The 19,527-nt window shown below is 37.7% G+C and overlaps 2 pseudogenes; one reads left to right on the forward strand and one right to left on the reverse strand.

The window, feature by feature from the left end:
• Positions 1–203: 203 nt before the first annotated feature.
• Positions 204–322, reverse strand: LOC148535149 (5S ribosomal RNA; annotated as a pseudogene).
• A 6,389-nt stretch (positions 323–6,711) lies between these two features.
• Positions 6,712–6,830, forward strand: LOC148535150 (5S ribosomal RNA; annotated as a pseudogene).
• The last annotated feature ends 12,697 nt before the right edge of the window (positions 6,831–19,527 follow it).

Consider the following 19,527-nt stretch of genomic DNA (forward strand, 5'->3'; position numbering starts at 1 on the left):
CTTCTTAAAGGGCAAGCCATCTTTATTAAAGTTCATTGCAGAAAATCATAATTCCTTCTTCAATTTCCAATAGATAATTCTTCTTATATTATTATTCTCTTTATGGTCGATCTTTTCTTTAATGGAGTTCAGCATTCTTCTGCTACAGGCTCATGAGACAAGTAATGTGAAATGATGGTGCAAAATATTGTGAGTCCTATAACATACTACAGTTCCTGGTCTTCCCTGATGGTCTCCCACCCAGGTACTAGACAAGCCCATCACTGCTTAGCTTCCAAGATCTGACGAGATTGGGCGCTTATAATGAGGTATGACTGTAGAAAAATACATAAAGGATACACTAGCTACCATCAGTACATATCTACAAGAATGGTGCTATCTCGTAGCTGTCATTGAAGCCTCGCGGGGTCATTGTATCCAATTCGAAGATCCAATACATTTCTCTTTTGGATAGCAGGTTATCCAGGTCTCCGCCTCTTTCTCCCAATTGTACATGTTCAATGGATTTGAATGTTAAGTCTTCCGGATTAGAATTATGGTATTGTGTAAAATGATGAGATACCAAATGTCCTTCAACCTTGTTCTTTATGTTTCGAATATGTTCTTGTATCCGAAGCTTGACCGGTCGCTTGGTTTTGCCCACGTATTTGGTTCCACAGGTGCATTCCAGCAGATATATGACCGATGTAGAGTTGCAATTCAAATGAGTTTTTATCTTATATTCCTTACTGTTTGTAGAGTTGTGAAAAGTTCTTCTTTGTTTATGTACATACTTGCAGATGTTGCATTTGCCGCACTTATAGCAGCCTGGGCAATTGTGAAAGGCCGTTCGTATTGGGGTATTGGGGTTCCTTATCATACTGGGTGCCAGTGTGTCCTTAAGATTTTTAGCCTTCCTAAATACAATTGGAGCCTTTTTAGGGAGGATGTCTTTCAAAACTGGGTCCATTAAAAGAATTTTCCAATGCTTGTTAAAAACGTTCTTAATTTTATTTTCTTGTGCATTAAAAGTGGTTATGAATGGGATGATGCTATTTTCTTCTTTGTTAGGTTGATCCTTATATTTAAGTAAGTCACATCTCTTTATAGATTTAGTTTTAACTGCTGCTTCATGCAGAACTTTTTCTGGATATTCTTTTTCTTGAAATCTATTGCTGTATAGCTGTATTTGTTCTTCACACGTATGAGCCTCACTGCAATTCCTCTTAATTCTGTGGAAAGTAGAGTATGGTATATTTTCTTTCCAACTTCTCAGATGCCCACTTTTATAGTGGAGGTAGCTATTCGTGTCTACTGTTTTTATATAATTTTTCGTAACAATTTTGTTTCCTTCTCCCATTAAAATTAAATCCAGAAATTCTATATTATTTTCATTAATGTTGGATGTGAACTTGAGATTCATATTATTTTTCATCATATGATCTAAAAACAGGTTAAAATCCTCTTTCGGGCCTTCCCATATAATTAAAATATCATCTATATAACGTTTGTACAAAACAATATTCTTCTTAAATGGATTGTTGTTATATATATAGTTCTTCTCCCAATATCCCATGAAAAGATTAGCGAAACTAGGCGCAAAAATCGTCCCCATCGCTGTGCCACAAATCTGCTTATAAAATTTATCTAAAAATGTAAAATAATTATGATTTAAGATAAAAGCCATTATGTCGCATAAAAATTCCTTATGTGTGGCAGTAATTGTAGAATCTGTTTCAAGAAATCCTCTACATGCATCGATCCCTAACTGATGCTCAATGCATGTATATAAAGATTGTACATCCACTGTTGCCCATATATAAGAATCCTTCCATTCCAAACTTTCTATAATTTGCAATATATTAGTAGTATCTTTAAGATAAGATTGCAACTCGATCACATATTTATGCAGGAAAACATCCACGTATTTAGATAAATGTGAGGTTAATGAGTTTATACCTGCAATAATAGGTCTCCCAGGCGGGTCCTGCATCGTTTTGTGGATTTTAGGGAGAAAATAAAAAATTGGGATGGTGGGGTTAGTGATTAAAAGATACTGGAATTCTTCCTTAGTGATAATATTATTACGAAGTCCATAAAGTAGGAGAATTCTCAGTTCATCGATGTAATTATCAGTAGGATCATTCTCCAAAGGAATATAAGAGTTCGTATCTCCTAGGAGTCTGTGTGATTCTTTCACATAGTAGGACCGATCCATGACCACTAACCCCCCTCCCTTATCAGCCTGTTTTATTACTATGTCATTATTTTTTTGAAGGTTTTTTAGTGCTTCTTTTTCTCTATTTTTTAGGTTATATCTGGTTGTAGGTTCTATTTCACCCTCACACAGATCCCTTTTAATTAGTTCGTAGAAGACATTCAGATGACTCCCCTTGGATTCCACTGGGTAGTATTTTGATTTCCCTTTAAGACCTGATTTTGATTCATTCATATGATAATTCTTAATTACAGATTCATCTTTCCTCAAGAAATGTCTTTTTAAAGTGAGATTTCTTATAAATTTGTTAAGGTCGATAAATGTTTGGAATTTGTTCATGTTACTAGAAGGTGCAAATGTCAATCCTTTACTTAGTAAGGAGATTTCAGGCTTAGTTAATTCGTGTTTGGATAAATTGAATATTCCTTTTTCTTTAGGGTCTGCTATAGGTTCCTTCTCTTGAATATTCTTCCTCCTGCCTCATCTTGTTCCTCTTCTTCTCTTAGTCTTCATTTCATGGGAGACGCCACTCTCGTGGTTTCTTTGAAGAATGATTTTCTCGTGCTTCCTATGTTGTGTCCTGGGTCCGGGCATAAAAAATGATCAGTATCACTGTTAGAGTCGTATCGTTGGAATGTTGAGAACCTGTTCCTTGTCTGGTAAGGTTTAAATTGATGATGTTCAGTGATGTTAGTTTCTCTTCTAGAATTCTTTCTATATGGTACTGTCGTCCAGGTTTTTTCTTTATTGGGGTGATTCCACTGTTGTTGAGTTGTAATTTTGAGGAACCTACTCCAATTCTTGATTCTATTCTGCTCATAATCTTGTTTGTCCCTATTAAATTTCTTTTCCTTTCCCTTCATGACATCCTCCTCTATACGGTCCAATTTGCGAGTTAATACTGCGTTATTGGCTCTGTATTCCTCTTTATCTTTAAAGCCCTCCATTTGTACCTCTTTTTCTTTTATGTCTCTTTCCAATTCAGTGAGTGAGGTTTTCTTCTCATTAATTATAAGTTTAATTAGGTCTAGGGAACACTTGTGCAATATATTGTCCCATTTATCCATAAAACCTGGTTTTTCTATACCAAATGTTGGATTTTTTAACAGTCTTAGACCTCTCGGGACTCTATTTACGGAAATATAGTGTTCCAGTCCTTTGATGTCCCACCAGGCTTTAATTTCCTTAGTGATGAGTTTTTCCATTTCCCAAAATAAATTGTCCAAATTTTCAGTGGGAACTCTCTCACGTACTGTGGTATTTTCCTCATTGAAAATTTTTTGACAGAAATCGCTTCTTTTTGTTAAGCGTTCAGTGTTCCTATACATATTTGGGATCTCTTACTCAAGGCAGCTACAATAAATAACCAGTGTAATTTGTATGTATGAGAAATTATAGCGCCAAAGAGAAATGAGATTCCCTTAATTAAAGTTAAAACCCGTTATTCAGGTGATAAGTTTTTTTCCAACAAAGCACTCCCCATAGGTGTGGGTGTCAGCTTATCAGTAAAAATATTAACAATGGTGATTTGTTAAAAGAAAAGTATATAAATAATAAAACTGATGTAAAGCGCACTGTGCTAAGTAAACACAACCAAAGTGTAAATGATAAACTGAGCAATATCAATATATAAACGTAATGTGCAATTATCGCAATATAAAGTGTATAACGTGCATATAGAATAAAGTGAAAATCAAGTTCTTATAATCATAAAAAATATATATAAATTTAATTACAAAAAAACTCTGAATATACAAGGCAACAACATACAATAGAAATAAAAATGCCACTGGCAGATGTTAAAAAACAGTTAGCATAAGAGAATAAAAAGGGGGGGAGAGAGGAAATAAATAGGGAATGGCTTATCTGGATATTAAAGGTAAGTTCATGGAAGGCGGAATCAGGAGTCTCCAACGCGTTTCGTCCGATTGTTGGACTTCTTCAAGGGATGTGTAACTCCTGTGGAGTATCTGGTACAAATACCCACATGCTGGGACAAGCTGAGCAGAGATTTCCGATTGGAAGTGACCTCACTTCCGGTTTATGTTAATTAGATATTCGTTATATTATATAAGACCAATAACTAACCATATAGTTGTAATATTGCTGGATAGCAGAATCGCTCTTACAAAGAGTAGATTCTGTTTAAGTCCGTAATGGAGGAAGAATATTCAAGAGAAGGAACCTATAGCAGACCCTAAAGAAAAAGGAATATTCAATTTATCCAAACACGAATTAGCTAAGCCTGAAATCTCCTTACTAAGTAAAGGATTGACATTTGCACCTTCTAGTAACATGAACAAATTCCAAACATTTATCGACCTTAACAAATTTATAAGAAATCTCACTTTAAAAAGACATTTCTTGAGGAAAGATGAATCTGTAATTAAGAATTATCATATGAATGAATCAAAATCAGGTCTTAAAGGGAAATCAAAATACTACCCAGTGGAATCCAAGGGGAGTCATCTGAATGTCTTCTACGAACTAGTTAAAAGGGATCTGTGTGAGGGTGAAATAGAACCTACAACCAGATATAACCTAAAAAATAGAGAAAAAGAAGCACTAAAAAACCTTCAAAAAAATAATGACATAGTCATAAAACAGGCTGACAAGGGAGGGGGGTTAGTGGTCATGGATCGGTCCTACTATGTGAAAGAATCACACAGACTCCTAGGAGATACGAACTCTTATATTCCTTTGGAGAATGATCCTACTGATAATTACATCGATGTACTGAGAATTCTCCTACTTTATGGACTTCGTAATAATATTATCACTAAGGAAGAATTCCAGTATCTTTTAATCACTAACCCCACCATTCCAATTTTTTATTTTCTCCCTAAAATCCACAAAACGATGCTGGACCCTTCTGGGAGACCTATTATTGCAGGTATAAACTCATTAACCTCACATTTATCTAAATACGTGGATGTTTTCCTGCATAAATATGTGATCGAGTTGCAATCTTATCTTAAAGATACTACTAATATATTGCAAATTATAGAAAGTTTGGAATGGAAGGATTCTTATATATGGGCAACAGTGGATGTACAATCTTTATATACATGCATTGAGCATCAGTTAGGGATTGATGCATGTAGAGGATTTCTTGAAACAGATTCTACAATTACTGCCACACATAAGGAATTTTTATGCGACATAATGGCTTTTATCTTAAATCATAATTATTTAAAATTTTTAGATAAATTTTATAAGCAGATTTGTGGCACAGCACAGCGATGGGGACGATTTTTGCGCCTAGTTTCGCTAATCTTTTCATGGGATATAGGGAGAAGAACTATATATATAACAACAATCCATTTAAGAAGAATATTGTTTTGTACAAATGTTATATAGATGATATTTTAATTATATGGGAAGGCCCGAAAGAGGATTTTAACCTGTTTTTAGATCATATGATGAAAAATAATATGAATCTCAAGTTCACATCCAACATTAATGAAAATAATATAGAATTTCTGGATTTAATTTTAATGGGAGAAGGAAACAAAATTGTTACGAAAAATTATATAAAAACAGTAGACACGAATAGCTACCTCCACTATAAAAGTGGGCATCTGAGAAGTTGGAAAGAAAATATACCATACTCTACTTTCCACAGAATTAAGAGGAATTGCAGTGAGGCTCATACGTGTGAAGAACAAATACAGCTATACAGCAATAGATTTCAAGAAAAAGAATATCCAGAAAAAGTTCTGCATGAAGCAGCAGTTAAAACTAAATCTATAAAGAGATGTGACTTACTTAAATATAAGGATCAACCTAACAAAGAAGAAAATAGCATCATCCCATTCATAACCACTTTTAATGCACAAGAAAATAAAATTAAGAACGTTTTTAACAAGCATTGGAAAATTCTTTTAATGGACCCAGTTTTGAAAGACATCCTCCCTAAAAAGGCTCCAATTGTATTTAGGAAGGCTAAAAATCTTAAGGACACACTGGCACCCAGTATGATAAGGAACCCCAATACCCCAATACGAACGGCCTTTCACAATTGCCCAGGCTGCTATAAGTGCGGCAAATGCAACATCTGCAAGTATGTACATAAACAAAGAAGAACTTTCCACAACTCTACAAACAGTAAGGAATATAAGATAAAAACTCATTTGAATTGCAACTCTACATCGGTCATATATCTGCTGGAATGCACCTGTGGAACCAAATACGTGGGCAAAACCAAGCGACCGGTCAAGCTTCGGATACAAGAACATATTGGAAACATAAAGAACAAGGTTGAAGAACATTTGGTATCTCATCATTTTACACAATACCATAATTCTAATCCGGAAGACTTAACATTCAAATCCATTGAACATGTACAATTGGGAGAAAGAGGCGGAGACCTGGCTAACCTGCTATCCAAAAGAGAAATGTATTGGATCTTCGAATTGGACACAATGACCCCGCGAGGCTTCAATGACAGCTACGAGATAGCACCATTCTTGTAGATATGTACTGATGGTAGCTAGTGTATCCTTTATGTATTTTTCTACAGTCATACCTCATTATAAGCGCCCCATCTCATCAGATCTTGGAAGCTAAGCAGTGATGGGCCTGGCTAGTACCTGGGTGGGAGACCATCAGGGAAGACCAGGAACTGTAGTATGTTATAGGACTCACAATATTTTGCACCATCATTTCACATTACTTGTCTCATGAGCCTGTAGCAGAGGAATGCTGAACTCCATTAAAGAAAAGATCGACCATAAAGAGAATAATAATATAAGAAGAATTATCTATTGGAAATTGAAGAAGGAATTATGATTTTCTGCAATGAACTTTAATAAAGATGGCTTGCCCTTTAAGAAGACTGAGTCCTGCCCATATTTAAATATTTAAATATTTAATTATTCCTTCCTAATAGATCCCCTTTTTAATTAGTTCATCATATCATTTCATGAGTCTATCGTAATATATTTCACTTTTATTAGACTAGTTATATTTATATATGTGGATATTATATATATATTATATATATTATATATATTTAGGAGCAACTATATATGAAACTCAAAACAGATGTTTTTAACATATTGATTTCCATAGGTCTGGGTATAACAACCATAAGGAAGTTCTATACAGTACCATGAGAGTACCAAGATGGACACTTAAAGACACCTGACTGCTAAACTTTGAATCATTTGGACCATCGTTAATGATAAGAAATAGGAGTACCAAGATGGCCAATGTTGATCACTTTTGAAAAGCTAGATGGACACCGTTGCTCAATTTGAGTACTAAGATGGCCTCCGTTGTAGTGCTATTTTCATTTAATATCAAGATGGAGTCCGTAGCCTCACATGAGCACCAAGATGTCCGCCGCTTGTAAAATGAGTACCAAGATGGCCACCAACATACCGGAAGGGGATATCGAGACACCTGACTTCCAGGCCAGCTGACCAAGACGTAAGGGCGGAAATACCTCATCAGATCCCGAAAACAGCGCTCGTGTGGGCGGAAGTAAGTTCACAGGAAATGAAGAGACGGGCTAATACCACGTGATGCCCGGGAAATATTATAAAACATTACGGACATAAACAGAATCTACTCTTTGTAAGAGCGATTCTGCTATCCAGCAATATTACAACTATATGGTTAGTTATTGGTCTTATATAATATAACGAATATCTAATTAACATAAACCGGAAGTGAGGTCACTTCCAATCGGAAATCTCTGCTCAGCTAGTCCCAGCATGTGGGTATTTATACCAGATACTCCACAGGAGTTACACATCCCTTGAAGAAGTCCAACAATCGGACGAAACGCGTTGGAGACTCCTGATTCCGCCTTCCATGAACTTACCTTTAATATCCAGATAAGCCATTCCCTATTTATTTCCTCTCTCCCCCCCTTTTTATTCTCTTATGCTAACATCTGCCAGTGGCATTTTTATTTCTATTGTATGTTGTTGCCTTGTATATTCAGAGTTTTTTTGTAATTAAATTTATATATATTTTTTATGATTATAAGAACTTGATTTTCACTTTATTCTATATGCACATTATACACTTTATATTGCGATAATTGCACATTACGTTTATATATTGATATTGCTCAGTTTATCATTTACACTTTGGTTGTGTTTACTTAGCACAGTGCGCTTTACATCAGTTTTATTATTTATATATATATATATATATATATATATATAATATTCAGGAAAGGTTCATAAAATGAGATTCATATAGACATATCCAATATTATTCAAATAGCTAAAAAACAATCATAAAAATCATTTGAGCTCAAAGTCTCCATTCAGCCCACCAGGTACATGGGTTTTGAGTTTGTAGATCCATCTTATCTCAGATTTGGAAGTCTCACTTCCAAATCCTTAGATCTCCATGTTGGATGTATCTGTTGGATCCCCCAGAAGGATTTTAATTGGCAAGGGTTTGACTCATGGATTGATTTAAAGTGTGCAGACATAGTATGGGTCTCCAAGCCCTTTTTAATATTATATACTGTATAATTTTAATTGGTTTTATTTATGTATACTAGGCCACTTTTACATTCCAACCCATAGATGACTTGGAAGTGCAGGTGATGAATTCCTTTATTGGATAATCAACACCTTTTACATGAAAATCTTTAATCTTAGATGGGCCTTTGACTGTTCTGCACATTGTACAGATTCCACACCTGTGGAAACCCATGCTCCTACTGCTCACTCTTTTATTATTATCCACTGAGCTTCTCACTAGCTTATCCATCAATGAAGGTGCCATTTTATAAATTAATAAAGGTTTATCTGGTAGTTTGTCACCAATCACTGGATCTTGTTTCAAAATCTTCCAATACCACTTGAATACCGCCTCAATCTCCTTGTATTGGAAATTAAAGCTATTCAAGAAGGACCATTCAACCTATTAGTATTATCTTCTTCTTTATTACTATTCTTATTCACTAAAAAAACAGTTTAGCAAGGAGTGGGCAGGTGTCCGGGACCCCCAACCTGTTGCCTAATGTGGGTGCAATTATCAAATAAATTGTTCATATTGTGTATAAAATGGTATTGTGCTACTGTATGTTATCTTGTCTCTTTGTTTGAGAGGAACATTGAGAAAAGCTCTGGGTGTTATTATGGAATAGTCCGGAAGGTGAAGAAAATAATTATATTCCTGGAAAATATATTATGAGCCTTAAAAGAATATTTGGTGAACTTGTCTTTATTGAAATGTAAGAGACTGAGGACCTCATTCAGAGTCTGTCGAAGCGGCCGCACGGTCGTACGCCACCGATGTTCACTATACTGCACATGCGTACAGTTCACAATGCACGTGCGCAAACTAGCCGCTACGATCAGAAATTTCTCTCTCCTTGAACACAGCCAGGTCGGTAGTTTGAGTGACAGATTGAGGCATTTGTGGGTGGTAACAGGGGAAGGTGCTTGAAAACAGGGGAGTGGAGATCCGAACGCAGGCGTGCCTAATTATGCGGACGGCATTTGTGGGAGTGCATACGGTTTATGGGAGTGCATAATTTACAAAGTAGCGTCATGGCACATGTGATATGGGAGGTTTTTACACTGACATGATCGTAGAGCTTAAGAGAGGGTATGGTCAACCTTAAGCTCTATGACCAGTTTCGATGGTTGCCGATGGTCTCGATTAATCCTTATATGCGTACGAGAAGGGGGCGTATTTTTTTGTCTTCCGACCGCTTCCTCCCCTTGGTCGGCCAACTACCAATCCGAACTTAGGGACGCAACTTGCGAGGGAATCATTTGCATATATGGCTCCTTTTCACGTACGACTGTGTGGCCGCCTCGACCGACTCTGAATGAGGTCCTGATTGTGTATACACCTTATTCATTTTGGAACATTGACAGCACCGGAGTTGAACTCATTTCTATTATTTGTATTTAAGGGAAATTTAAGGGTTCTCTTGAGTTCCAACTGGCTGCAGTTATTGCTCAAATCTAGAACTATTTTTACTTCTTATCTTGTATTTGTCTCTTAATGGTTTTTGACTGCAGCAGTTATGTTCTCATATAGGGAAAGTAGAAAAGACTTATTAATTGATATGTTTGGTGGTAATAAGGACAATGAGAACGATAATGTTTGTGAGGAAGATTTATCTATGGTTTTGCATGAATTAGAAAATGCTGTTTTGAAGGAGAATTATTTATGGTGGGAGGTAGTTACCTTGGAATGATATCAAGTGGATCAACTCATACCAAAAGGATTGAGAATTACCAAACCACCCTCTTTCACAACAGGTAATGAATATTTTAAGAATGATTGGGAAATAATTTTAAATAATTGTTCATTCCAACTGATTGATTTGATCTTAAAAGAATGAAGGAGGGGTTTAGAGGTATTAAATGAAGAGATTAATTCCCTTCAGTTGATGACAGAACCATTTAGAGATCTTGAAGAATTTAAGGAAGCAGAGATATAAATAATAAGGAAATTAAACAAGGAAACAAGATAATTAAAGGATCAAAATCAAAGGAAATATAGTCGGGATTTAAAAGATTTAAATGAAGGAGATGTTATGTCTACTATGAAAGAGAGAAGGCACACTGGGTGAATTTTTCATCTCTAAGAAAAACATCACAAAAAGGAGGAATATACTGATTAAGGAGAAGGAAAAGAGAGATAGAGGAAATTAAGTGCCGTATGAAGCCACCCGCTTCTTCTTCTTATTATTATTATTATTATTATCATTATTATCATCATCATTTATTTATATGGTGCCACAAATGTTCCGCAGCACCTTACAAAGTACATAAACAAATTGTAGACAAGCGACTTACAGAACAATACAATACAGGACCAGGACATGGATAATATATATTGCTACATTAGCGACCATAACACCCAGATAAGCAACAGAGCATAAGCAACCAAGTGTTAGGTGCCCTAGTGGTGAGTAAGAAGTAGATGAAACTAAAGTAGGGAGAAGCACAAGAGGGTAGAGGGCCCTGCTCGTAAGACCTTACATTCTAAAAGGGAGGGGAAGACAACCAGATTTGACACAGATAGGGTAGATGGGGAGGAAGAAGCATGTAGCAGGGAGTTAGAATGATAGCTGGAAGGCTTTGATGAAGTAGTGGGTCATGAGAGCCCATTTGAAGGATTACAAAGAGGTGGAGAGTCTGATGGGGATTGGGAGAGAGTTCCAGAGGTGGGGAGCAGAGCGGGCATATCTTATAGATATGAACAGAAATGGGAATACCCAAAAAGAAGGAGTAATTATTTTTATTATGGGAATTATCATTTTCAGGAAAGGAGGAATATGGGTGATTGGAGGGATAAACCCATGCCCCACTACTGGGATGATTATGGACCAAAGAGAGGTCCAATGAGATTAAACAATAGATATAAACCTCTGGAAGATTTTAATGGACAGTGGGGGTCATTCAGACCCGCTCGCGAGCAAAGGACGCTCACAAGCGGGTCGAAGTTTGCCAAATGCGCATGTGCACGATGGAGGGAGCTCCGTCGTGCGCATGCGCGAGACCCGGCGAGCGATGAGGAATATGTCACTTGGGGTCTCGCACCAATGGGGGAGTGCTGTCAATGGTGACTGACAGCATGCCCCCTTTGGTGGGCGTGCCAGGGGTGTGGCTGCCTGATGGAGGCGTTCCCATGGGAACGCCTACCGTCTGAGCCCGGCCCCACTGACATCAGTAATGATGTCAGTGGGAGTGATTTGGGCTCTGATAGAGCCCAAATCACTCCTGGGCTTGCGGCAGCGAGACCCTACCGCAGGGTCTCGTCGCAAGCCCGATGGTCACGATGGTCAAAGACCATCGCGACCATCATCATGACCGCTCGCTATAGCTGTAGGTGGGCACCCACAGCTATACAAGTGGCCAGGAGGCCGCTCCATTTTTAGGGAGGAGGGCCCTGATTCAGAGCGAGCGCTCTGGTCAGAGCATTCGGCTCTGAATCAGGCCCAGTGTTCACCTTTTTTAGACTCAAATCCAAGAGCAAAATGGAAAAACTAAACATTGGTAAAAAGAGGAGAAAAGGGGGGGGAGTAGAAGGAAAAATGGAAACATAATGGAGGCAGTGAAAGAGAAGGATGAGACAAAAGTTTTTAATCTGAGTAAACGGGTATTGAGCCCGGATGAAGAAAATGTACTAAAAAAGGGTCTCAAATTTGCCCCAACAAGCTGGATTAATTCCTTGGAATTATTTATTGATTTACAAAATTTACTCGAAAACTAACAGTTAAAATTTATTTTTAAATAAGTGCAAAGAGGATAGGGGATGTGAGGAGACCAGTCGTCCTTCTGGGTTCTTATTTAAACCCAAATCGTCCTTCTACCAAGTACACCAAAGGGGTAGTTTTATTGATTGTTTCAGTAGAATTTTTAACACTGAAAAATAAAAAATTGTAAATCAAAAAAGGAATATTAATAAAAAATGTAATCTAACCAAAACTACATTTTTAGCACTGAAATCCTGGAAAGATGATGTAGATTTAATAATAAAACCAGTAGACAAGGGGGAGTGGTGGTCCTTATGGATAAGGAACAGTATTTGGCAGAGATTCATGGTCAGCTTAGTTTGTAGTAATGCTAGATTGAGCAGTACACAGGAAGCCACAATTATATCTGCCAATTTCTTGGGGCATAAAGAAACATTCCAAAAGGTTTATCTAGATATTTTTAGGCTTCTTTCAGTTATATAATATTAAGATAACTTATCATTGTATAAATTTTGTATTTAAAACTTAAGATAATTGGATCTCTTTTAATTTAGTATGTAGTTATGACTAACAGACCACAGTTTGGACCAACCAAAATTGGCGACTATATATTAATTTCTTAAAAAGGCAGAGTTTGAGGTAGTGCTACACCCTCGGATGAAGTCCAGCAGTGACAAAATGCGTAGGGGGTGGCCTAAGTACATAGGACTGGTGATGACCTCTGCTGCTTCCAGTGGTTGGAGATTGAGATTGTATGTGATACCTTCTATATGACATGAGAAAAAAATGGGGAAGGGAGAAGAGAGGGGTGAAGAAACACCGCACTGATCTTAAGTTTAACTATATGTGAGATATGCTATAGCCACCTCTGAAAAGTATTAAGGTACTGTAATCCAACAATAATGATGGTGGTGGTGGTGCTTCCGGGAGTAAATATGTAAGGATCAGAAAAAGATAGGGTGTCAGTCCTAGAACTTCAACCCAAGAACTCTAGAAGGGTGCACTCTAATAGCCAAAATCACAATATAACAGACATTGTAGCAATAGAAGGGTTAAACATCATGCTTAACCTGATGAGGTTTCAAGATATAATACAGAGCATGTATAAGGAACCCTTATTGACACACACTTTAATCAATGACAGGCAATATAATGTGCTAGTAGTCATGTGGTAAATACCATATCATGTGTGCCTAGGAAAGTAACAAATATTACAGCAAAAAAAGGGGGTCAAATAAAAAAAAATGCCTAGTCTAATGAAGCTTCATGATATATTTAAAGGCATGTATAAGAAACCACAAGAAGTCCTATCCATCCATCTGTGTATCAGTGTATTTTAACGAGTATAATGCGAGTAGAGAGCAGCACAGTGGCAATGAAAGGGTAAATCCTGACTATCTCATCAAGCACAGTCTCATGTGCGGAGAAATAACCTGAGGTATAATACTGTGCAGTGGCACAGAGCAACAATTTAGATATGTTGTTGTGGTGTCCCATACTGCGCAGTCACGGGGCACCCGGGATCCATCCGACGCGCGTATCGCCTGGCGGGGCTTGCTCACGGGAATTCAGTTTGTATTGTCTATATATGTTTCTTTTATATTTTCACCTACTTTACCTGGGTTATTATAGCCTAATATTTTCTGTTAGATACTATGTGGTATCTATGTTAGTCTATGTTAGTCTTTTTTATACTTGGCTCATTATAAATATGATAAAAGTTATGTTTTATACATGTGACTTTGGCTATTAGAGTGCACCCTTCTAGAGTTTTTGGGTTGAAGTTCTAGGACTGACACCCTATCTTTTTCTGAACCTGCTATATGACGCCTGAATATGTGGAGAACCTAACAACAGTTTGTTATATGTTTGCTACTGCTCTCATGTCTGTGAGCTTGATACATTAGTAAAGTTGTTTTTATACTATTCTCACAGCTGTGCATCTCCTATATTTTCCTTCATTTTGTAGACTCTATGCCTATATATAAAAATCATACAGGCTCTGCAGTCACCTCATTTTAAATGAAACACAGCTTGGAGTAAAAATTAGGTAAGTGCAGAGCCTGTATGATTTTTTTCATTTAATGTCGTAGTAACATACCTCAGGCAGCGCCGGGCTGATGGATAGGTGAGTATATTTAATTGGATGCAGGGTGTGCTGTGTCTGTGCTTGCACCCATTATAAATATGCCCCTGTGTATATGCAGAGAGAGATGTCAGCTTTGTTGTAAAAAATGTTTGTTCGTACAAAGATTAAAATTATCCTGAGGTCACAAAGTATAAAGTACATAATAATTTATTCAAGACAGAAATCGCATGGCAGCATATTACGTTTTATAGGTGCAAATCATTACTCACCATAAAGATTCAAGAGGCAATTTCTGTTGTTCATAAATATTTGAATGACCTGGTGATCAGTAAGGGATTCCAGGGTATCTATGCTCCTTGACTGAATTGATGGACTTTGCTGAACCTCTGCTGCAAATGCTGCTGATCCTCCCTCATTTTTATGTTTTGCTCCTCTTCCATATGCAGCAAGTCAATGCAGCCTAGAACACCTCTCATCTTATCAATAATTGCCATCTTGAACATTTCTAGGTAGCAGATATGTTTCTGGGCTTTTTTATAGGCTTAATAGTCCAATAGTCCAATGCGGTTTATGAAATCAGAAATCGTCTAAAATTTCTGCCTTTTGTCTGGTGGTTAGATGAACAGTTTTGCACACTAATGCTTCATTCAGTGAGTGAATTTAATTATTTTCATTTAAAAAAATCGGAGTATGACTGTTTTAGACCTGGTGCTTTGAAAAATGTTGATTGATTTCACCATTAATAAAATTCACAGTTTACAAACAAGCGCATAAAACTAACAAAAAACATGCTTAGTAGCTTAGTACACATCACAAGCATACTTTCGCTATTTGCGTTCGTTCGTTCAAAAACAAGGGGTGGCTATTCAAATGATCCGTTCGCACATTGCAGTCTGTTCACACCTCTAAGTCTGAACGAGCGAGCAAAACATACGCTCGTTTATTTGTTAAAAACGCCCCCTGGCTGCTCGCACCATACGTCATGTCCGCTTTTTATTAGATTAATCGAGTACATCGAACAGGATATGAACTGCTAGCTATTCTTGTGGTTGGTTTTTTCAACCGCTATTTTGCGAGCAGTTCTGAGTTAAAAAAAACCAAGTGACGTGGTCAATGACGCTGCTGGATTAATTATGCACACCCATAAAACGCCCGTTTTGACCTTTAAGCACGCCTGCATTCTGATCTCCACTCCCCGATTTCAAGCACCTTCCCCTGTTACCACCCACATACGCCTCATTCTGTCACTCAAAATAGCAGGCACTCGCTATATTGCATACAAACGATTTTCAGCCGCACTGACTGGTTCGCGCATGCGTTCTAAAAACCGTACGCTTGCGCAGATGTGCGAACATCGCTCGGAACGAGCGTACTGCCGCTAGCGAGTGGCTCTGAATGAGGGCCTATATTTTCACAATAATACTCTGGTACCCAACAGCCAAGTGTATTAGAAGGGTCCTTGTGCTGCTTAGCATTGGTTGGCTCCTAGAGGACTTGGTAAATTACTGAATTTTAAATAAGGGAACTTTTTAACTTTAATTTAAGTCAATTCAAGTTAGCTTGTCAGGGTGGCTCCAATACACCTCACCAGGCACTCCATGTAATCAAACCAGAGTAAAACAGATTGTGTCAGATCAGATTTTACCCTGTAGTTTGTTCTGCCATTTTGATCTGAAAACTACATCCGATGTGTTGAAATTTGCAAAGCGTACTTCAGTAAATCTCCTCCAGGTCTTGTTCACAAGAGGCATCAGAACAAAACAATTAAAAACCCAAATACAGTTTCATCAGACAGTTTGCATCTACAGATATTTAATGATGTTACCATGAAACAATCTGTACAAAAGTAATTTTACTCTGATGCGTTGCCTGTTTGGAGAACTTTTCTAATAGATGTCATAAAAGTGAAGAAAATAATTCAATGCCTCTTTCATTGAAGAATAGCGTGGCATGGTGCAGTGAGACTTGACATCATCCACAGCATTCAATACACAGCAGTGGATGGATACAGTATGGCACTACAGAATACAAGAGAACAGTAAGCCCTGACAGGCGAACCAATCACATACTGTAGAGTATTGCAGAGTGTAAACAGTGTCTTTAATACAGTATACAGTACTGTAGGAATTCTGCATGGCAGGCTATTTTTGGCAGTGATGTGTGGCACTCACACAGTGATGACATGCCTTAGAAATTAGCAGTGGGGTTTTAGCAGTGCTGTATGAAATTATCAATGAACCACAAATCTCAGCCCAGAAAGAGGTGTCTTTAGATTGTAAACTGTGTTTTATGCTGCACTACTGTGCCGCTTGAAGTTTGTACAGCAGGTCGCTAATCGGTACACATCAGTAAGTGCCGGTCACTGCAGCACTGCAGGAAGTGGTGTGCAGCGCTCACACAGTGATGGCATGTCTTAGAATTTAGCAGTGGTTAGAAAAAGGAGGGGGGTTTTAACCCCCTATTGTTCCTCAGCACACTGAAGAATACCTGCAACAATATATGAAGACTATATGGTCATAGAAATTCAGAGATATTAGTTGCATGCATTTACAAATACATGTGAGGCTGCTAAGCCACGTCATGGCTTCTCTGTTACTAGCAGTCCCTAAAACTAAGGGGTTCACGTCCGGGAAGCAGTGCACCCCCCCAAAAAAAACAGTGGGGTCTGAACAGTGGTGCATAAAACCATCACTGAATTACAATTCTCAGCCAGAAAGAGGTGTTTTTAGATTGCAAACTGACTGTGTGTTTTATGCCACACATTTGTAGCAATGTTGGCACTGCTGTGCTGTGCCACTAGGAGCTTGGACAACATGTCGCTAATTGGTACACAGCCATAAGTGCCTTCACCGCAGCACTGCAGAAAGTAGTGTGTGGCGCTCACATATCAATGACATGTCTTAGGAACTAGTAGTGAGGTCTGAACAGTGGTGTATGAAACCATCACTGAAATACAAGTCTCAGCCCAGAAAGAGGTGTCTCTGGATTACAAACTATTTTCTGCTGCACACTTGCGTTAATATCGGCACTACTGTGCCACTTGGAGTTTTTACAACATGTTGCTATTCAGTACACATCAGTAAGTGCCGGTCAGTGCAGCACTTTGAAATCTTGGGAGCGGGTGCTGTGATCACATTACAAACTTGGTGTGCCTTCTAGGTCCGTTCCCCCAAAGCAAGCAAGAGCCTTTCATTATCATAATAAAGGATGATTTTTTAGCCATTTTAGCAGTCAGCTCAAGATCTGCCCATGCAATTACCGTACTGGTGTACTGAAAAGGAGAGGAATGGTGACTATTGCTAGGACACCATTCCCCAGCCACAGGAGAACTGCTGTGCCGCTAGGAAAGTGTCATTCACTACGGCATTGTTAAACTTCCTTAGAATCTATAATCAACAGTCACATCCATAATTAGATACAATCAGTATTAGTGCAGGGAAAGGCACTTACTGATGTGTAATGATCAGCATCCAGCTCCTAGTGGTACAGCATTGCCAACATTGGGGCAAATGTGCAGCATAACATGTACAGTCAGTTTGTAATCCAGAGACACCTCTTTCTGGGGCTGAGACTTGTAGTTCAGTGATGGCTTTATACAGTGCCCTTCAAACCCAACTGTTCATTTCTAAGGCATGTTATCACTGTGTGAGTGCCACACAACCCCACAGAACAGTCACACGTCACATGGACTGGCACTGACTTTTCTAAAATAAGTTGTTATAAATTGCTTTTCAAAAGTTTACTCAGGACTGGCACACCAAATTATTTAATCCTATATTACACACTCAAATACAGCTTTCGATCCATTATAACTATAGTGTACTGAATGATATGTTCAGTCAGCCAATTCTTTGGGTGGTAATACAGACATTGCATTGTCTTTTTTCATGCATGCACAGTGCAGTTTAGGAAAAGGGACATCTGGTGGACAGAAAGTTATATTACTCTCTGGCTTTCCAGCTCTTCAGTACCTTACGATGCAACTCAATACGCCACGGCATAGTGCAACTAGGAGGGCGCGCTACATGGTGTATGGAGCAAAGATGTAGCAGAACACATCTGTAATACATGGAAAGAATTATGAAAGTAGGATTAGTGATAGAATGATTTCATAAGTGAAAATGTGATAGCCAGTGCCCAAAACATAATAATCTATCCAAAACAAAAAAACTATAAAGATATATACTATTAATTATAATAATTAGCTCCCAAATGCCTGCCAAATATGGCCCCTGGGACATGCCAATTTAACAGATGTCTAAATTTAATAAATGACATAAAGTTGGCACCCCGATTTTGTGTGCCCTTAATGGCTATAGGCCAATACATGTTTGAGTTTGGATATTTTTTCTGTTATACAATATAGTAGAAAACGGTTTCTTTCACAAAAAGGCTGTGTTCCAGGTATTGGGCTGGTGCAAGTGCATGGTGATAGTGATAATGAGTGCTTTCACAAGCAGATGGGTGCAGTGTTATTGCATTACACAGATGAAGAGACGCATGTATTTCCGAGCACACAATGCAGCTGGTACTTGTTTGCAATGGTGAATCATAATATGTTTGCTCAAATAAATATAGCTTATGGTGTGGGTTAAATTATTGTAATATACCCTGAGCCAGCTGAAATTTAAAATTTGTTTAGCCTCTTTTAATGTACAGTATCACATATATATATATATATATATATATATATATATACCAAAATAACTAAATTCCTTAAGTAAAACAACATTTATGACATTTATGACAACTAAGCATATGTAGTATGTAAGATATTCACTATTGTATTTTGGGGGCTTTGCAAATCATTACGTATATATTTTTCTCTTTGAGTCAAAGTACCCACTGCATGCATTACCAGGATTCAGTAGCATTAAAAGATTGAAGAGTTATGAAACACTTTCATTGAAGACACAGGTGTCACTGACACTTCAGAATGCTATTGTCTCCTTTTGATTCTGTATTTCTTAGATTTCTTGTAAGGCAAGAAGAAAATACTGAAGAAAGTCAAAAGAGCAGCTAAGGTTAAACTCAAAAGGTTTCTTTGCTCCT

This window comes from Taudactylus pleione, unplaced genomic scaffold, assembly GCF_031769625.1.
Source record: "Taudactylus pleione unplaced genomic scaffold, aTauple2 ptg000055l, whole genome shotgun sequence".
In the NCBI taxonomy this organism is placed as follows: Eukaryota; Metazoa; Chordata; class Amphibia; order Anura; family Myobatrachidae; genus Taudactylus; species Taudactylus pleione.